Source organism: Rana temporaria, chromosome 8, assembly GCF_905171775.1.
Source record: "Rana temporaria chromosome 8, aRanTem1.1, whole genome shotgun sequence".
Taxonomy (NCBI): Eukaryota; Metazoa; Chordata; class Amphibia; order Anura; family Ranidae; genus Rana; species Rana temporaria.
Genome location: NC_053496.1, coordinates 130,571,279 through 130,592,543, shown reverse-complemented (window position 1 = coordinate 130,592,543; position 21,265 = coordinate 130,571,279). Strand labels below are relative to the sequence as shown.

The 21,265-nt window shown below is 46.2% G+C and overlaps 1 long non-coding RNA gene across 1 annotated transcript; it reads right to left on the bottom strand.

Annotated features, from left to right (window-relative positions):
- Nucleotides 1–19,323: 19,323 nt before the first annotated feature.
- Nucleotides 19,324–20,048, bottom strand: LOC120910709. The gene is made up of 3 exons (XR_005741545.1): nt 20,005–20,048; nt 19,456–19,625; nt 19,324–19,366 (listed from the first exon to the last, which is right to left on the bottom strand). It is a non-coding gene; the product is annotated as an uncharacterized LOC120910709 (long non-coding RNA).
- Nucleotides 20,049–21,265: the final 1,217 nt, after the last annotated feature.

The window sequence follows — 21,265 nt, the reverse complement described above, 5'->3', positions numbered from 1 at the left end:
ATCCTAGTGTTAATCAAATACCACCAAAAGAAAGCTCTATTTGTGGGGGGAAAAAGGACATACATTTTGTTTGGGTACAGTGTTACATGACTGCACAATTACCAGTTTAAAAAGCAATAGCGCAGTGCCAAACTGCAAAAAATGCTCTGGTCAGTAAGGAGGTAAAACCTTCCGGAGGTTAAGTGGTTAATGCACAAAAAATTACACATTTGATGTTCAATAAAGATTTAATTGGCATTGTAAAACAGTTGTTTGATACTTATAATGCAATTTAAATGTGTTTGCAACTCCAAACACATTACTCTATCTGCTACTTGGTCATAATGCAATTAACCACATATGAGAACAAAGATGCGTGGGCACATGTAGCACCAAAAAATAGGTATCAGAGGGAAAGGAGATTCATGAAAGAGAAAAGGTGTGAAAACAGAGAAAAACAGTTGAATAACATTTGAATGAATGTGACCACGAAAGTGGTGTATAGATACTATGAAGGGGATGCTAGCTCCGCTTTGTATCTGCTATGACAATCCGTTTAAGGTTTCCAGGTCTTCCTACTAACTGTAGAATAGTTATAATAGGCTGCAAACATTCTTTCGTACGAGATATGAAGATTAGTAGTTCTAATCTTATCTGCCAGTATAGGGAGATCTACACTTTTCCAACGTCTCACCAGTTCCAACCTTGTACTCAATAGGATATGGGTAACTATGCGCCTATAGGGAAGAGGGAATGAATCTACTCCTAGTGACAAGATAGCCAAGCCAGCATTAAAGAAGACCTGGGAATTAGTTATTCGGCTTATAAAACAAAAATTGCAGATCAGTAGGTATGCAGTAATGGACAGTTCTCGAGGATATGTATTAGAGAACCTCTGTGACCGCATTGTCTCCAACAGAGTGGCAAAACCTGTGTATTAACACCGGCTAGCCTAGTGGGAGTGAGATACCACCTCAGGAGAATTTTTTGGTGTAGTTCCCACAAATTCACACTTCTAGTGGCTTTGTAAACTGACTCAACAGCAGCTTTCCATTTGGTAAGCTCAAATTGAGACTTAAGATCCAAGTCTCAAGTTCTCATAGAGGGGGTTTTGGTAAATAAAACAAACAAATCCAGGGCAGTGTTTTGTTTTTAAATCTGATTGGCAGTAAATTGTAAAACAGAGATATGCCTCTGATAGATGTACTTGGATTGGTAAAATACAAGTATACCCTCCAAAGTAGACTAGTGGACATCACTGTGGTAGTAGCTAAGAAATGAGCCAACTGGTTATAAGTATATTGGTCTTTAGGGTCTAGATTAAATTCGATCTGGAGAGACCGAAAAGATTTAGTGGCCGGGCCTACAAAAATATCTGCAGTAGTTAGGATGCCTTTAGATAACCAATGTTTGATGCTCAGGTTGGGAATTAATATTTGTAAACTAGAGATTGGGAAATGAAGGGTTTGAGTGGTGGCCTCTGCCAAAGGCTGTGACACACCCAATTCTACACCTTCAGTCCTATCAGTGGAGGCTTCATAGAGGACTGAGGGTATAGTGGGGTTGGAGCAGGCCCGGACTGGGACAAAAAATAGGCCCGGGCATTTTAGACTGAGCAGCCCGGGGGGGGGGGGAGGCACGCGGCGGGGGTTAATGATGGGATGCCCGCACAGAGCGAGAAATCACTCCACATTGTTGGAACAGGGAGAAATCGTTGGACATTTCCCATTGTTGTACTGAAGTCAGTTGATAGATCTGAGTCTGTATAACCAGTCTGCACATTGATAGATTGAAATTTCTGCTGAACTGGCAGAATTTCAATCTATTTATGATGGCCTAAGTCCACCAGTCTCTGAGTTTAATAATATCCTCAAATCTTCTGAAAGGGGTTCTCAACTTAGGTTTAGAAATTCACTTTGAACTCCACCTTATTTCCAGAACTCTCATTATGTATTAGATGTGCAAAGAATAAGGTGAGAGAACATCTAATACCTATAAAGAGTAGTGAAAATAAGGTGGAGTACAAAGTGAAATATCTGGAGGGACTGGCTGAGGTTAAAACAGGCAGGGAGGAAATTAGGTATCACCTCCTTACTGTCTGTCAAATGCCTCTGAAAAGTGACATGAGAATTGATAACTTTTCAGTGGAGTATCTGTGAGTGCAAGCCTTTTGGCTCACACTGGTGCTCAACATTTTTTTGGGGGGAAGCAATCAAACTGAACAAAAACATCAAATGCAGCCACTGTGCCCCATTATATGCAGCCACTGTGCCCCATCAAATGCAGCCACTGTGCCCCATCAAATGCAGCCACTGTGCCCCATCAAATGCAGCCACTGTGCCCCATTATATGCAGCCACTGTGCCCCATTAAATGCAGCCACTGTGCCCATCAAATGCAGCCACTTTGTCCCATCAAATGCAGCCATTGTGCCCCATCAAATGCAGCCACTGTGCCCCATCAAATGCAGCCACTGTGCCCCATCAAATGCAGCCACTGTGCCCCATCAAATGCAGCCACTTTGTCCCATCAAAGGCAGCCACTGTGCCCCATCAAATGCAGCCACTGTGCCCCATCAAATGCAGCCACTGTGCCCCATCAAATGCAGCCACTGTGCCCCATCAAATGCAGCCACTGTGCCCCATCAAATGCAGCCACTGTGCCCCATCAAATGCAGCCACTTTGTCCCATCAAATGCAGGCCAGCAGGCCATTTGGGCATTTTTTTCAACTGCCCCTGAACACATTTAATGTTATCCTATGTGTCCATGCACACATTCGTTTTTTTTTGCGTTTTAAAGCAGTTGGGTTTAGGCTTGTTTTTTCAGAAGCAAAATTTTGGGTTCAGACGCAAAAGTTTTCGCGTTTCAGACGCAAATCGCGGCAAAACGCTGCTAAACGCGGCAAAAAGCGGTACCGGCGTTTTTCCGCGATTTCGTTTATAGACGTTTTTAAAGGTGACCTATTTTTTTACATTAGAAATCTCAAAAATGATGGCAAATTATGAAAAACCATAAAAAAAACATTAAAAAATGTAATTGCTTGCATTGCATTGTGGACAATCCACAACTTGTGGCAGGTGACGTAGCCAGGTGATTTGGCAAGTGGATAATCCACTTGTGGCAGGTGACGTGACAAGTGGACAATCCACAACTTGTGACTGGTGTCGTGGTCCGGTGACGTGGCAAGTGGACAATCCACAACTTGTGGCAGGTGACATGGCCAGTTGACGTGGCCAGGTGACATGGCAAGTGGACAATCCACAACTTGTGGCAGGTGACGTGGCCAGGTGACGTGGCCAGTGGACAATCCACAACTTGTGGCAGGTGACGTGGCCAGGTGATTTGGCAAGTGGATAATCCACTTGTGGCAGGTGACGTGACAAGTGGACAATCCACAACTTGTGACTGGTGTCGTGGTCAGGTGACGTGGCAAGTGGACAATCCACAACTTGTGGCAGGTGACATGGCCAGTTGACGTGGCAGGTGACGTGGCCAGGTGATGTGGCAGGTGACGTGGCAGGTGACGTGGCCAGGTGACATGGCAAGTGGACAATCCACAACTTGTGGCAGGTGACATGGCCAGGTGACGTGGCCAGTGGACAATCCACAACTTGTGGCAGGTGGCGTGGCCAGGTGACATGGCAGATGACGTGGCAAGTGGACAATACACAACTTGAGGCAGGTGACGTGGCAAGTGGACAATCCACAACTTGTGGCAGGTGACGTGGCCAGTTGACATGGCAGGTGACGTGGCCAGTGGACATTCCACAACTTGTGGCAGGTGACGTGGCCAGGTGATGTGGCAGGTGACGTGGCCAGGTGACGTGGCAGGTGACGTGGCCAGGTGACATGGCAAGTGGACAATCCACAACTTGTGGCAGGTGACGTGGCCAGGTGACGTGGCCAGTGGACAATCCACAACTTGTGACAGGTGGCGTGGCCAGGTGACATGGCAGATGATGTGGCAAGTGGACAATACACAACTTGAGGCAGGTGGCGTGGCAAGTGGACAATCCACAACTTGTGGCAGGTGACGTGGCCAGTTGACGTGGCAGGTGACGTGGCCAGTGGACATTCCACAACTTGTGGCAGGTGACGTGGCCAGGTGATGTGGCAGGTGACGTGGCCAGGTGACGTGGCAGGTGACGTGGCCAGGTGACGTGGCCAGTGGACAATCCACAACTTGTGGCTGGTGACGTGGCCAGGTGACGTGGCCAGTGGACAATCCACAACTTGAAGCAGGTGACGTGGCAAGTGGACAATCCACAACTTGTGGTATGTGACGTGGCCAGGTGATGTGGCAGGTGACGTGGCCAGTGGACATTCCACAACTTGTGGCAGGTGACGTGGCCAGGTGATGTGGCAGGTGATGTGGCAGGTGACATGGCCAGTGGACAATTCGCAACTTGTGGCTGGTGACGTGGCCAGGTGACGTGGCCAGTGGACAATCCACAACTTGAAGCAGGTGACGTGGCAAGTGGACAATCCACAACTTGTGGTATGTGACGTGGCCAGGTGATGTGGCAGGTGACGTGGCCAGGTCACGTGGCCAGTGGACAATCCACAACTTGTGGCAATTGAGGTGGCCAGTTGACGTGGCAGGTGACGTGGCCAGTGGACAATCCACAACTTGTGGCAGGTGACGTGGCCAGGTGACGTGGCAGGTGATGTGGCCAGGTGACGTGGCAGGTGACGTGGCCAGGTGACATGGCAAGTGGACAATCCACAACTTGTGGCAGGTAACGTGGCCAGGTGACATGGCAGGTGACGTGGCCAGGTGACGTGGCCAGTGGACAATCCACAACTTGTGGCAGGTGATGTGGCCAGGTGATTTGGCAAGTGCATAATCCACGTGTGGCAGGTGACGTGGCAAGTGGACAATCCACAACTTGTGGCAGGTGTCGTGGTCAGGTGACGTGGCAAGTGGACAATCCATAACTTGTGGCAGGTGACGTGGCCAGTTGACGTGGCAGGTGACGTGGCCAGTGGACAATCCACAACTTGTGGCAGGTGATGTGGCAGGTGATGTGGCAGGTGATGTGGCCAGGTGACGTGGCAGGTGACGTGGCCAGGTGACATGGCAGGTGACGTGGCCAGTGGACAATCCACAACTTGTGGCAGTTGGCGCACTCGGCCAGCTCAGTGGTCTTTTTGCAGGACATTAGAGCAGCCCAGGGGGCAAATGCATTCTTGCAACCCAGCCCAGTCCGCCCCAAGGGCCTTGGCACACCTCTGGGTAGAAGTGACATGCGGGCCGCCGAGGGCCATTCGCGGGCCGCGATCGGCCCGCGGGCCGCCAAGGGCCATTCGCGGGCCGCTACCGACCCGCAGGCCGCCGCGGCCCACCGGGCATATGCCCGGTATGCCCTATGGCCAGTCCGGGCCTGGGTTGGAGATCCCAGCTGATGAGGAGCAAGGGGAGGTCCGCTTTGTTCTTTGGTGTGGGTCTTTGAGATACGCTTGCCAACGAACTGCATGGCAGGTCGACATATGTCTGGTCAAACATGTGGTGCCCAATCGGGTGATGTTTTGGCCACGCGAGATACGCTTGAGATATATTTTGCAAACAGCAGCGGTGCGATCTGATGCACTCGTCTCAAAAAAGGCCCACACCAAAGAATTTTTGGAATAACGCTGAGAGACAGCAGCGCCCTACATATGCGTAGCTCTGCGTTGTGATGCAGTCGGTGTGCTGCCCTTAAGCTGACCCCTGGAGGGCATCCTGCCTCGTTGGAGATGTGCCTGTGCCTCCTCCTCCTCCTCTCTCCTATCAGGCACCCACGTAGAGTCGGTGACCTCATCATCCCCTCCCTTCTCATCACTGTAGAAAACCTGGCAGTATGCTGCAGCTGGGGGAACATGACTGCCAGTTTGCTGTCCTTCTTGGGCACCTCCTCTCTCTGGGCTCACGTTACTGCCTTTCTCTAGCTGTGTACCATAATCGGAGCCTTCAAAACGCTGCGCATCCTCATGCAGCATGTACCCAACACTTCAAACAGTTCAGGGGACTCCTCAGGAGGACATGGTGGGGCTAGAGAAGGATTGACTGATGCCATTGAGCAGAGGGAAGAGGACGCCTTGGCAGCTGCTTTGCCAGACCAAATACCCTGAGCCTGGGTGAGAGAGGATGAGGACGGCTTGGTCATCCACTCTACCAAGTCTTCGGCATGTTACGGCTCAATGCGGCCAGCTGCCGAAAACAAGGATGAGCGTGTCCAATGGCCATGTGCTGATGAGGATGCACCACGACCACGACCAGCACTATTGCCTCTAGACGCAGAGCCTGCTTGCCCTTGTGACTCTCTGCCTCTCTGTGTTGTCCTTCCAGACATACTAATGGCCTGCAGAGGACAAAGGCAGTACACACACCTCATAGCTTTAGGTGCAAACTGCAGAGGACACGGGCAGTACACGCCAAGTAGCTTTAGGTGCAAACTGCAGAGGACAAAGGCAGTACACACTACGTAGCTTTAGGTGCAATCTGCAGAGGACACGGGCAGTACACACCAAGTAGCTTTAGGTGCAAACTGCAGAGGACAAAGGCAGTGCACACTACGTAGCTTTAGGAGCAATCTGCAGAGGACACGGGCAGAACACACCATGTAGCTTTAGGTGCAAACTGCAGAGGACACAGGCAGGACACACCACGTAGCTTTAGGTGCAAACTGCAGAGGACACGGGCAGCACACACCACGTAGCTTTAGGTGCAAACTGCAAAGGACACATGCAGTACACACCACGTAGCTTTAGGTGCAAACTGCAGAGGACACGGGCAGTACACACCACGTAGCTTTAGGTGCACACTGCAGCAGACACAGGCAGTACACACCACGTAGCTTTAGGTGCAAACTGCAGAGAACAGAGGCAGCACACACACCACGTAGCTTTAGGTGCAAACTGCAGAGGACACGGGCAGTACACACCACATAGCTTTAGGTGCAAACTGCAGAGGACACGGGCAGTACACACCACGTGTTGTCCTTCCAGACATACTAATGGCCTGCAGAGGACAAAGGCAGTACACACACCTCGTAGCTTTAGGTGCAAACTGCAGAGGACACGGGCAGTACACGCCAAGTAGCTTTAGGTGCAAACTGCAGAGGACAAAGGCAGTATACACTACGTAGCTTTAGGAGCAATCTGCAGAGGACACGGGCAGTACACACCATGTAGCTTTAGGTGCAAACTGCAGAGGACACAGGCAGGACACACCACGTAGCTTTAGGTGCAAACTGCAGAGGACATGGGCAGTACACACCACGTAGCTTTAGGTGCAAACTGTAGAGGACACGGGCAGTACACACCACGTAGCTTTAGGTGCAAACTGAAGAGGACACGGGCAGTACACACCACGTAGCTTTAGGTGCAAACTGCAGAGAACAGAGGCAGTACACACCACTTAGCTTTAGGTGCAAAATGCAGAGGACATGGGCAGTACACACCAAGTAGCTTTAGGTGCACACTGCAGAGGACACAGACAGTACACTATGTGAGAATCCTGCAACTAGCACAATCACCTGCCTGACAGTAAATTAGGAAGAGCAGATCTAGCTATACTATACAGTGTATAAATATATACAGTATACAACACCTGGGATGCATATATATCCTCTACACACTGTAACTTTAACTGACTAGCCTGCCTGCTCTATCTACCTAAAAAAATATGACACTCTCTCTCTCGGTCTTCTCTCTCTTAACCTCCACAACACAGTACACAAGGCCGACCTGCAGGCGGCCTTTTATAGTGTGGGGCTTTGGCCAATTATGGCTCTCCGTTTTTTGCAAGCTGTGATTGGCCAATCATGCGGGTCATAGTGCATGCTTGGCCAATCATCAGCCAGCAATGCCCTGCGATGCCGCAGTGAATTATGGGCCGTGACACGCCACTCGAATTTGGCGCGATTGGCCCATAACGTTCGTTATTCGACGAATGATCGAACATACGATGTTCGAGTCGAACATGGGTTTGACTCGAACACAAAGTTCATCCCTAGTAATAATGTTATTATTCATTATATGGTTAGTTGAACCACTAATAGAACATATTAATTCCTGTGAAAAAGTTGTTGACCACAAACTCTCAAAAATTCCAAAAAATTCTTAAACATTTTTCACAAATTTTTTCCCATTTTATTCTTAGTATTTCCTAGTATTACTATTATTTTTAACATATCAAATTTTTATTGAGATGTAAAAGTAAAAATACAGGGCCAGATCCACGTACATCGGCGCATATATAGACCGGCGTAGCGCATCTCATGTACGTTATGCCGGCTCAACTTAGAGAGGCAAGTGCCGTATCCTCATAGTATTTGCGCCCAAATTTGCGGTGGCGCAACGTAAATTCCGAGGCGTAAGCCTGCGCAATTCAAAGTGGGAAGGACGTGGGCGTGTTCCATTGAAATGAGCCGTGACCCCATGAAAATGAAGGTCCGGCCGGACTTTGCATGCGCATGGCGCCGACTATGGTCAGAGCCTCTCTGCGCATGCTCAGAACTCGGCCCGGTGCAATCAGTGAGATAGGAACTAGGCCCGGCGTACTTAGTGAGATACGCCCAGTGCATAAATAGGCCCAGACATACGCCCTTCCATTTCAAAAGTACATCCATTTGTTTCCCTTCCAGAAGCAAGGTGCTTTTGTTCCGTTGTCTGTGGCTGTTTGTTGGTTTGTGTCGTTTCGTGTCGGTGTGGTTTTTGGGGAGTGTTTTGGAGAGTGTTTTGGAAAGATGACTGAGAGGAAGAGGAAGTTAAACTACTCCTTGCGGGAGAAGGATATCATTGTGAGGGCCATTACCCGATTTGATCGTTTGCTGCATGGCCCTGAGAGTGCCAACACCACCCTGGCCAGGAGGAGGCAGATACTGCAGGACATCACAGACGATGTCAATGCTTTGGGTGGTGAGACCCGGACCCGCAATGAGATACAAAAAAAGATCAATGATCTCAGGTGTGTGGTCCGTGGGAAGCTGGCAAAGATGGTGGCTCATGCCAGGGGCACTGGAGGGGGACCAACATGCACTATTAGGCTGACTGCTGAGGTGTTTCCACAGTGCTTCCACAGGCAGCAAGTGGAGGGGCTGCCTGGCTTTGACTCCATTGAGGAGGCCGTGAGGACAGGTAAGTGTTTTTTTTTCTATCTGGTGAGTAGCATGTGTGGGGGGAAGGGAATATGTGACAAGTGTGTGGATCCTCCAACCTGTGTATGTTTTGTGTCATCCACAGATGTGCAGGAGGGTGCTGGGCCATCTGGCCAGTCCGCAGCCTCCCCCGGACATGAGTCTGGGGAAGACCCCCAGGCAAGCCCGGAGTCCTCTGAGGAGGTTGAGGAGGTGGAGGTTGAGGAGGAGGAGGTTGAGGGGGAGGAGGTTGAGGTTGAGGAGGAGGAGGTGCTAAGTGCCAATGAGGTACTTCTCCATTTGGAGGAGGCTCCCCCTAGGGCTGGCAGCAGTCAGACCTCCATCAGGGGTAGCCCCTCCCACTCCTCCCCCAACAGTGCTTCCCCCCAGGGGTCTCCCCTACTCCCAGGCCACAAGCCTCATCTGGAGGCAGGAAGGCGACCCGCAAGACCAGGGGGGTGGCAGAGGTTCTGCCGGAAAATCTGAGGAGGGACCAGGCCCGTCAGACCCGCCATCTGGGTCAGGTCACCCAGACTTTGGGCCGGATGGAGGAGAGCCTGGCCTCCATCAAGGAGTCAGTTGTGGACATGTCTTGCAACTCACTGGCTCTCATAACATGTCTCAACAACCTGCAGACTGCCACAGCAGGCGTGGGTCAGGAGGTGCGTGCCCTGACCCAGGCTGTCCAGGCCAACACGGCAACCCTCAATGTGGGCCTCACCAGAATAGCCGTGGCCTTGGAGGGCAGGCCGCCAGGTGGGCAGAGACCAGGGGATGCTCCTCCTTCCCCTGATCCCCCCCCCCATGATTCTCCCCTGCGGAGCCGGGCCGTGGCTGTGGCCGGCCCAGGTGTGGGTCACGCCAGCGGCGTTAAGTTTTTGTCTTTTGTTTTTTTTACTGTGATTATGATTTGTTTTATGTTTGTGAATGATGTTTGATTGTGGGGGTGACATTCCTGCTGGAAAAGGGGTGTCACCCTCGGTTGTGGTGGAGAAGTGATCCCCAGGTCCGTGTGAATGGTGTATGAATGTACAGTGACATAATTGGAGCCTTGGCGTGGCGTTGCTGCTCCCAAGTCCTGCATGGTGGGCTTGTGCTAATCCAATTTGATGAGGATGTGATGTGTCTGTGCTAGGGACCACAGTGGAGTGCATGCATGCATTCTCATTGTGCCATGATTAATGTGTGGGTTTAACGTGCAAAGATGCCTAATGCGAGGCGTCTCCTGGCTGCTCTTCCCTCAGAAGACGGGGGACCCTCGGTTAGGGGGGGATTGTCTGATTTGGGGGTCAGGTCATCACGTATGTCAATCTCCAGGCCCCTTCTCACTGCGAAGTTGTGCAGCATGCAACATGCCCCGATGATCTGGCACACAAAGTTTGGGGAATACAACGGGGTACCCCCAGAATTATCCAGGCATCGGAAATGGGACTTCAGGAGGCCAAAGGTGCGTTCCACCACTGCACGGGTATGTATGTGTGCAGCATTGTATCTTTGCTCTCCTGGGGTTTGGGGATTCTGGAATGGAGTCATGAGATGGGGTCCAAGTGCATATGCAGAGTCACCTAGAAGGGAAAAGACAGGAGGATGTTAGTCATGCATGTGCCCCTCGTGATGTCTGCATCAGGGGGGGGACAGTCATGCCTGACACCCATGTCACTCACCAACCAGCCAGCTGTCCCCATACATGTTCTGTTTGAATTCCATTGGGATGGGGCTTTGACGGTATATGTAGCTGTCATGGCTGGATCCTGGGTGTTTGGCACGGATGTGCCATATGAGGCATTGGGCATCGACTATCACCTGTACATTGATGGAATGCCAATGCTTTCGATTGCGGTATAGGTGCTCTGTCTCACAGGGGGGCTGTAGTGCCACATGTGTGCAATCAATGGCCCCGATGGTGTGTGGGAATTCTGCAATTCTGTAGAAATCATGCATTGCCTTCACCCGCAGGTCCTCCTGGGTGGGTCTGATGATTTGGTTGGACATGCATCTGAGGATTGCGGGGATAACCTGGCGCACACATCTGCTAATGGAGGATTGTGCCATCCCAGCCACCACTCCACTTGTACGCTGAAACGAGCCACTGGCAAGGAAATGGAGTGTTGCCAGTACCTTGACCAGTGGCTGCACTGCATGTGAGCGGTGTGTTGGGCTGGTGATGTCATCTTTCAGGGTTGTGGTTAATTCCATGATGGCAGTAGGGGTGAATCTGAGGATGCGATACACCTCAGAATCACACATGCCAAAGACGTCTATGCGTGTGCGGTATATCCTCTCCCGTGCCCTCCTCCATTCCCTCCTCCTTCTGCGCGCATCTAAAGCCAGTAGTATAGCTATGACCATGGATGCCCCTGGCATGTTGGCATACAGATTGTTGTCCTGCAAGTGTGGCTGCTCAGCTCATCCCTAACGGTGTTGCTTTAGCTGACACGCACACGTCTGGTGCAAAGTTAAAGCTGCTTTTATGAGGGGTAACTTTAGATCGGACGTACTTTTGTGGATCGCCGTATCTCCCTAATTTGCATATTTGCATAGCAAAACAATGGTGCGTCTAGCGTATTTTTGCGCCCACGATGCGCTGGTGTAAAAAGATTACGTTGGTCGGAAAAATCTGGTTTTCAGGCGTATCTCGTTTTGGGGATACGGCGCATAGATACGCCGGCGCAAATTTACACTTACGCCGCGCATCTCGAGATACACCGGCGTAAGTGCTTTGTGGATCTCGCCCACAGGGCTTATTCTTTAGTATGTATTTTATAGTATGTATGCAAGTATATGGACTTGCATACATACATACCGTATTTATCGGCGTATACCGCGCACTTTTTTGCCCTGAAAATCAGGGCAAAATCGTGGGTGCGCGATATACGCCGATACCCTCTTTCCCGCGCCGAGTTTGAATACTGCGTATACCGAGCGCAGTGCACTCGTCTATAGTCGGGCAGTCTCGGCTCCTCTCGCGCTGACGTCCTGGACGTACAGGACGTGAGCGCGAGAGTAGCCGAGCCTGCCCGACTATACACGAGTGTACTGCGCTCGGTATATGCCGGCGCAGTATTCAAGCTCAGCGCGGGAAACAAGCGGGGAGGACGCCGCAGAAGGACGCTGGACCCGATGAGGCCGCCGATGGACGCCGCGCAAGACACCAAAACTGTAAGTACAAAAATCTTTTTTCCACAGAAATTTCGGGGCAACTTTAGGGGTGCGCGCTATACCCCAATAAATACGGTACATACATACATACATAACATGGTAGTGATGATGGTTGTCCATTTCTCTCTTTTTATCTCCTTTTTTTTCAATCCTTTTATAATTTTCCCTTTTCTTTCCCCCATTTTTATCATTTGAGTCATATATATATATTTTACATATATCAGTTTTTTTTTATATATAGTTGATATTTGCATTAATAGTTATTTATTTGTACTTTAGTATTTTTGTATTTTTGTCCGTTATGGCCATTTCTTGGTATTTTGAGTTGTTGCTCTTTAAGTGTTTGTAATGCAAGGCTCAGTATGTTTCCTTTCTTTCTTTTTGTTTTAATTACTGCCCATTATCATTGCTTTCCAGCCCCATCTCGTTCTACAGAGCATATATAAATATGCCAGTCTCCTCCTCCCATTAGATCTGATGAAAATGCGGAAGCATTGAAATGTGTCATCACTATGAGCCCCTGTCTGATGTCACTTCCTGTCGCCGAGAGCCGTGTGCGCTCCAGGCTGAAACGCATGCCGCCAAACAGGTACTTCCGGGATTTGCTGTTCCTGCAGTGCTATGCGTCAAATTCGAGTTACGTTTCACAGACCATAATTCACTGCGGCATCGCTGGTTGATGATTGGCCAAGCATGCTTGGCCAATCACAGCTTGCAAAAAACAGAGAGCCATAATTGGCCAAAGCCAGGGTGGCCTTGGCCAATTACGGCTCAGGGGGTTTAGTACACGCCCCACACTATAAAAGGCCGCCTGCAGGTCGGCCTTGTGTAGTGTGTTGTGGTGGTTAAGAGAGGACAGAGAGAGTGTCATTTTTGCAGGTAGATAGAGCAGGCAGGCAGGCTAGTCAGTTAATGTTACAGTGTGTAGAGGATATATATACATCCCAGGTGTTGTACATATATTTATACACTGTATAGTTTAGCTAGATCAGTTCTTCCTAATTTACTGGCAGGCAGGTGATTGTGCTAGCTGCAGTATTCTTACGTGGTTTATTGCCTGTGTCCTCTGTAGTTTGCACCTAAAGCTACTTGGTGTGTACTGGCCGTGTGCTCTGTAGTTTGCACCTAAAGCTACTTGGTGTGTACTGGCTGTGCTCTGTAGTTTGCACCTAAAGATTCAGGAGCAGTGATTTTAATGATGCTTAAAAAAAAAAAAAAATTAAAAATTTAAAATTCCTTTAAATATTGTACTTGCTGGGTGGCTATAGTATGCCTGTGAAAACGTATTTGAGAACCCGGGTCTTGCCCGAGGGAACATGTATCAATGGAAAAAAAGGTTTAAAAACGGTTGTTTTTTCAGGAGTCCTGAAAAAAAACGAAGATTTTTAAAACTTTTTTTCCATTGATACATGTTCCCTGGGGCAAGACCCGGGTTCTCAAAGATGTTTTCACAGGCATACTATAGACACCCAGCAGGTACAATATTTAAAAGAATTTTTAATTGTTTTTATTTTTTTTATTTAAGCTTTATTAAAATCACTGCTCCTGAAAAAACGACCGTTTCTAAAACTTTTTTCCATTGATACATGTTCCCTGGGGCAAGACCCGGGTTCTCAAAGATGTTTTACAACAATAACTTGCATATCAGGCCCCATACACACGAGAGGATTTATCCACAGATACGGTCCAGCGGACCGTATCCGCGGATAAATCCTCTCGAGGATTTCAGAGGATTTCTATGCGATGGCGTGTACACACCATCGCATTGAAATCCGCGCTGAAATCCTCTGCCGATGACGTGTCGCGCCGTCGCCTCTATTATGACGCGGCGACGGGCGCGACGCTGTCATATAAGGAATTCCACGCATGCGTCAAATCATTACGACGCGTGCGGGGAATCCCTTTAGACGGATGGATCCGGTAAGTCTTTACAGACGAGCGGATCCATCCGTTGGAATGGATTCCAGCAGATGGATTTGTTGAGCATGTCAGCAAATATCCATCTGCTGGAAATCCATCCCAGGGGAGATTTATCCGCGGATAAATATCCGTTGGCGTGTACACACCATAGGATCTATCCGCAGAAACCCATTTGATGGGATTTATCTGCGGATAGATTCTATGGTGTGTATGGGGCCTCAGGCTTTAAAATTAGCACTTTTGAATTTGAACGTTCGAGTCCCATAGACGTCAATGGGGTTCTAAATGTTCGCACGAACGTTCGGTCCATTCGAAAGTTCTGGTACGAACCGAACGGGGGGGGTATTCGGCTCATCCCTAGTTACTGGCATAGAGGCCAGTGCAGATGTTGGAAAGGGGCCTTCATTTGAGGGATCAGTGACAGACAATGATGTTTTTTGGCCAGAGGAGTTTTACTGTGTGAGTTTATTGGTGATGAGGCCTTCCTCTTACCTCTATCTGTTGTGCTGCTGCATGTATCTGTGTCTGGTTGAGGAGAGGCTGTCCATCTCCTCTAGATCGCTCATCCCAGGAAGGTCTGATTGTGGTAGCTGCGATCGTTGCTGACCTTGTGGTATGGCTGAGGAGGACGAGCAGTCGGTGCCATCTTTGGAGGAGGTGTTGGTGGATTCTGCCTCCTTAAAACGCTGGGGGATGTCCCACTGCTCTCCCCTCACAGATCGAAGGGTTAGGGTGGAGATGGTCGCTGGTGGTTGTGGTAAATTACTGCCTTAAAGCGGAGCACAGGTCTCAAGCAGCCATCCCGGTCTGTGTCTAGCTATGCCCCCTAGATCTGGTCTTTTTCTTGCATTATAGTACTATTCCACCCACTATCACCAATGATTCCATTGAAATAAAAGATAGGGCATAATTGCTCCCACAAACACCAACTTGTGGGCACCATCCTTAAACTGATACAAATTATGGTGCTTGATTCCTCTGATTGAACCCAACAATGGGGCAAAAATCCTCCCACTGACACCAATGATGGGTTAATATTCCTTCCACTGACACCAATGATGGGTTAATATTCCTTCCACTGACACCAATGGTGGAATATTGTTTCCCCTCTTGTTGACCACGGAAAGTCTTTTTTTCTCCCTCGCTGACCCCCCTAAAATCTGAAGCACAATGAACTGGATCTTTGATAAGTATGAGGACTACTGTCTTAGATGATCTTACAATAGCATTAGAAGGCACAAGACACTGGAGTGCCTACAGCAAGAAAACAGAAAATAGTGTCAGCAGAGGTGCCTGATTGTGAAAGAGAAGCTGAGAAGTGGATTTTTCATACATTTTGATATTTATTGCACATTTGTTTCACTCAATTTTTAATAGAAGCATAAGCTAGAAGGGAAATGTCATTTGCTGGCAGTTTAAAACCATTTTCCTCTATAAATATCGGTGCTTTCACAAATCATGGTATACACAGGATTGGCAGGTGAAAATAAAGGAAAAAAAATGCTGTCACCACATCTAATGCCGCGTACACACGACCGTTTTTCGGGTTCTAAAAAACAAAGTTTTTAAGGGTCTAGAAAAAACAATGTTTTTTTCAACCCAATCATTAAAACGGCCTTGCCTACACACGATCGTGAAAAAAAAATGCTCTAGCAAAGCGTGGTGACGGCAACACGTACGACGGCACTATAAAGGGGAAGTTCCATTCTATTGGCGCCACCCTTTGGGCTGCTTTAGCTGATTTCGTGTTAGTAAAAGACGATTCGCGCTTTTCTGTCTGTTACAGCGTGATGAATGTGCTTACTCCATTACGAACGGTAGTTTTACCAGAAGGAGCGCTCCCATCTCATAATTTGCTTCTGAGCATGCGCGTTGAAGCCCACACATGACCATTTTTTACAACCTTAAAAAAGTTGAGAAAAAATAGAGCATCTTCGAAAAAACGTAATTTTTTAGAACCCGAAAAATGGTCGTGTGTACGCGGCATAAGGACTGGAAAGCTACAAAATATCACAATTGTGGTTTAGATATGCTTGAGTGTTTGATGTCCAGAGCAAAAAATGTAATTGTTAAAGGTGAGCTGAAGTTAAATACAGTTGGCCAATTTTCAATTCAGCTTTTGTTCTATGTTCATTAGAAATCTTTTTAATTACAATGTAAAACATTGTATGTTCTGGTTAAAGCTCTAATAAAATCCATCATGGGTGTAAGAATAACATTTCAAGATTACAACTGGTTAATAAACCTGATAAGATTACTGACTGGTGCAATGCATCAGCTTCTTTGCTGAATTATGCATTCTATCTTTATTTTAATACCAAATGATAATGAAAACAGAGAGAGGAATAATAGACTTCACTTCCGCCACATTCTTGTAATGAAGATTATAACAAGAATACACAAGGGCATTACGGGAATTAATTCTTTATCGAAACAGGATTCCCTTGAAGAACTTAATCCATCTAGTTACCATTTTAAGGCAGTAATCTCTAGTTCCTTTTTATATGATTGAGTTAAATGGCAAGAACTGTAGTTGGGAGACAAAACTGGAAAGTAATCTTTTTTCTATAAAATGGCATCCCTAAGATGATTTATACAGTATTTCAAGCACACATCTAGCTCGACTGTGAAAATCTGCATGCAGTAGGATACTGCAGATACCTCTAACACAATTTCTGGTAATAATAAAGCAGAATAATTATTAGAAAATAGAAAAATATTCCATATCCTCATTTAATTATGCAACAGACGTTAAATCACCTTAATAGACTAACAATATATCTGTTCAAAAATGAAAGGAATGTACATGTATTTCCTGGGCAATCATGCAAAACATGCAGCAGCAAAGACAATGGAACAATGAATATAAAACATTAAATATGAGTAATAATATGTCAAGATATGTGCCTGCTTTACAGTGATTCATTTTAAAGTTGAACTTGTTGCAGATATAAAATACACATAATATTGCAACCCTATATCCATTAATACATCTTTACATGTAAACAGTATAAAGTAAATGCCTAAATTTGACTTGGTATCAGCCTCCTGCAGTTCGCTGTACAGCGGAGTGCAGACAGACAAAAGCAGCTCAAGGAGCCAATCAGTTGCATTGTAATAGAGAGAGTCAACTGACCAAGAGTTTGGCTGATCAGTTTGCTCCTTTCACTGAATAGGCAAAAATACAAATCCTTTGGCTGGTAAAACAATGTCATAAATGTATTTTTTTTTGTTTATTGACCACTTACTGCCCAGCCTATAGTCATATGATGGCTGGGGGCGGGATCTCATTGGTTACGGTAGGACGTCATATGATGTCCCCCTAGTTGTTCGATCTGTCACCTGCTGTGTCCACTGGATACAGCAAAAAGACAGATCAGTGTACTGGACTGGCCCCTGAAACCATGTGATTTCTATAACCAATCACAGCACTCACATAACAGATGTACACAAAGAATGGCTTTTATTCATAGCCCCTCATTGTGTTGTATTGTGATTAGTCACAGTGATTAGTTTACAGGGTACAGACAGGGCCAATTACAGTGCAGTGTACCATGTGATAGCTCTGGCCTGTCACAGCTATTCCAATAGTACACAATGGCTATGAGTTGATGCTATTCTTAAAAAATATTGCTTATAACAGTTATCATCACTTTTATGCCCTGTACACACAATAGGTTAGTCTGATGAAAACAGTCTGATGGATTTTTCCATCAGTTATCCGATGAAGCTGACTGATCAGTCGTGCCTACACACCATCAGTTAAAAAAACGATCGTGTCAGAATGCGGTGACGTAAAACACAATGACGTGCTGAAGAAAACAAAGTTCAATGCTTCCAAGCATGCGTCGACTTGATTCTGAGCATGCATGGATTTTTAACCGATGGACGTGCCCACAGACGATGTTTTTTTTCTATAGATTTTTTTATCCATCAGATAATTTTAAAACAAGTTCCTATTTTTTTAACCTATGGATAAATAACCGATGGGGCCCACACACAATTGGTTCGGTCTGATGAAAACGGTCCTTCAGACCGTTTTCATCTGACTAACCTATTTGTGTGTACGCAGCATTTGAAGCAAACATAGTGTTAAAAAAAAATCATGAACAACCTCCTGAGACTAGCACAGTGTCAATATTAGAAAACTGAACTGCTCTGGTTACAGTACATACAAACAAACAAAAATTGAAAAATAAAGGAAAAAATTTTAAAAAAATGTTAGTTATTTTATTTTTATTTTTTGTTGTTTATATAGAAAAAACAACAACCACCCAGTGATGATTAAATATCACAGAAAGAAAGCTCTATACATCTCAAACAAATTATATTTTTCTTTTCATTTGGGAACAGGGTTACATGACTGAGTAATTGGCATTCAAAATGTGACAGTGCTGATATTGAAGTGGTTAAAGTGGTTGTAAAGTCTCCACAACAAAAGCCTATGATAGGTTCTCTTATGGGGAAATCAGTAATATAATCTCTAAATACCTTGTCCCAACAGTGCTTCTGTGCAGGCATGTGGTTTTCTTAGGTCTTACTCCCTAGTAGAGGCACTCCAGTGGGAGGGACTCACATCCCTCTGCTGGTTTAGTTTCAGCTTCATGAGAGGAGGGCAGGGCTAGGGAGAGGAGGGGCTTCAAACAGACCATGTAAATGACAGGAAGGGAAGGGAGATACAGTTGCTGCAAAATCTATTTACTGCCAACAACACAGGAATCGGCAGGATCAACCAGGTATAATGCTATATGGAAAAGGATAAATAACATTGCAAAAAATTATCCGCACAAAAATAATGAAGGAAGGATCAAAGATAGAAAGGGACAAGGAAAAACGCATATATTGAGAGTCCAAGGGCCGCACACCCCAAAATGTTGTAGAGACAAAAATGGAGAAATTCCCCCCGGGGGCTTTTAAGCGACATATTGTGTAAGGTATATTAAATTCAAAGACATGGAAATATATAAAAAAATTCTTTACTAGGTTTCTGTATCACGAGTAATGAAGATGCAGATAGTTGTAATATAAAATACATTCAGGTTACAGACAGTTGGAGACCTATCTCAACAACAATTAAATGTTAAATGATACAATGGAATAATATATAGTGCCATTGATGAAGTAGCTTCCATAAGAATACTCCGACGCGTTTCGACCACAATTTGGTCTTCTTCAGGGGGATTTGTATTCTGGAAAGATGTCAAAAAAAGTATGTTAGGATACTAACATTCAAGTAAAATGCTGGCACCCATAGTACAGATAGTGAGGATATATTTACCGCTCGAAGCATATAGAAGGTGACATGTAACCAGAGATGATGGCCGTGGTGCAGACAAAGGATCCCAATATCCCCATGATGAACGTCCCCCATCACTCCAGGCGGGAGTCAACCAAACACAGGCTTGCAGGGAGTCTCGGGTGTGAACCTGCGAGAAGGGGGGAGGGGGGCTAGGAAAAACAGACAACACCCATAATGATTCAATATGTATTTGTAATAAGAGTATAAAGTCATTGTGTACTAACAAGTGTACTAAAAGATAAAAAATTAAAATAAAAAAAGCGGCAATATGTGTAGTGAAAATTGAAAAAACAAGAAAAATCCAGCGAATCAGGTGACATGAGCAGAAAGTAAAAAATGTAGGAAGTAAAAGAAAGTATGTGTGAATGGTGAAGGTCAGTGTGATAGTATGTCCCAGTGCTGGTAGTTGTAAATACGTGTAGATGTATGCATTTTAAGGCAGTAATGATATTGCTAAATGACTAAAAAGTGTAGTATAGTGTGCAAAAATAATATAAATATATGTAGTATGCTGGATCAAGTACTCACATGGGCTCACATCCTATCAGTGTGTGGAGGGAGCTCTTCTGGGATCATTACCAAACCCAGGAAAATAAGGCACATTAAATAGGGTCTAAAGATAGAAAGGAAGGATCCATCGAAACGAGAAAGGATCAATTGATCCAAGGAAGGATTGGTTGAAGCAAGGATCAATCGGTCAATCGCAGGAAGGAGCAAAGTAAGAAAGGCTCGGATGATCAATTGCAGGAAGGATCAGGTGGTCAATCGCAGGAAGGATCAAAATAAGGAAGGATTGTTTGAACTTGCTTCAGAGGGGGCGGGGTCACCCGTACATGTCATTGGGTAACCCTGCCGTTTCCCCATTGCATTAGAGGGGGCTGTTTTTTTTCCAATGGCTTTTATCTGTATTGCCGGGACCTGACAATTCATTATAGCCACGAGTAGTTTTAAACATGGTAAACATGTGCTACTTTACAGACATACTATAGACACCCCCCCAGGTACGAAATTTAAAGGAATATTTTACTTTTACAGTCATATGCACAAGTTTAAGAACCCCTGAAAATTTCCAAGATTATCATTAATAAATATTTGGGTGTTTGGATCAGCAATTTCATTTTGATCTATCAAATAACTGAAGGTCACAGTAATATTTCAGTAGTGAAATTAGGTTTATTGGATTAACAGAAAATGCTCAATATGCATCAAAATGAAATTAGACAGGTGCATAAATTTGGGCAACCTTGTCATTTTGTTGATTTGAATACCTGTAACTACTTAGCACTGATTAATTGGAACACACAATTGGTTTGGTGAGCTAATTTAGCCCTGAACTTCATAGACAGGTGCATCCAATCATGAGAAAAGGTATTTAAGGTGGCCAATTGCAAGTTGATGTTCTCTTTGACTCTCCTTTGAAGAGTGGCAACATGGAGGCCTTAAAGCAACTCTCAAATGACCTAAAAAAAAGATTGTTCTACATTATGGTTTAGGGGAAGGCTACAAAAAGTTATCGCAGAGATATAAGCTGTCAGTGTCCACTGTAAGGAACATAGTGAGGAAATGGAAGACCACAGGCACAGTTCTTGTTAAGGCCAGAAGTGGCAGACCACATAAAATATTGGATAGGCAAAGGTGAAGGATGGTGAGCATGGTCAAAAACAGCCCATGGACCACCTCCAAAGACCTACATCAACTTGCTGCAGATGGTGTCACTGTGTATCTTTCAATGATTCCACGCACTTTGCACAGGGAGAAGCAGTATGGGAGAATGATGAGAAAGAAGCCT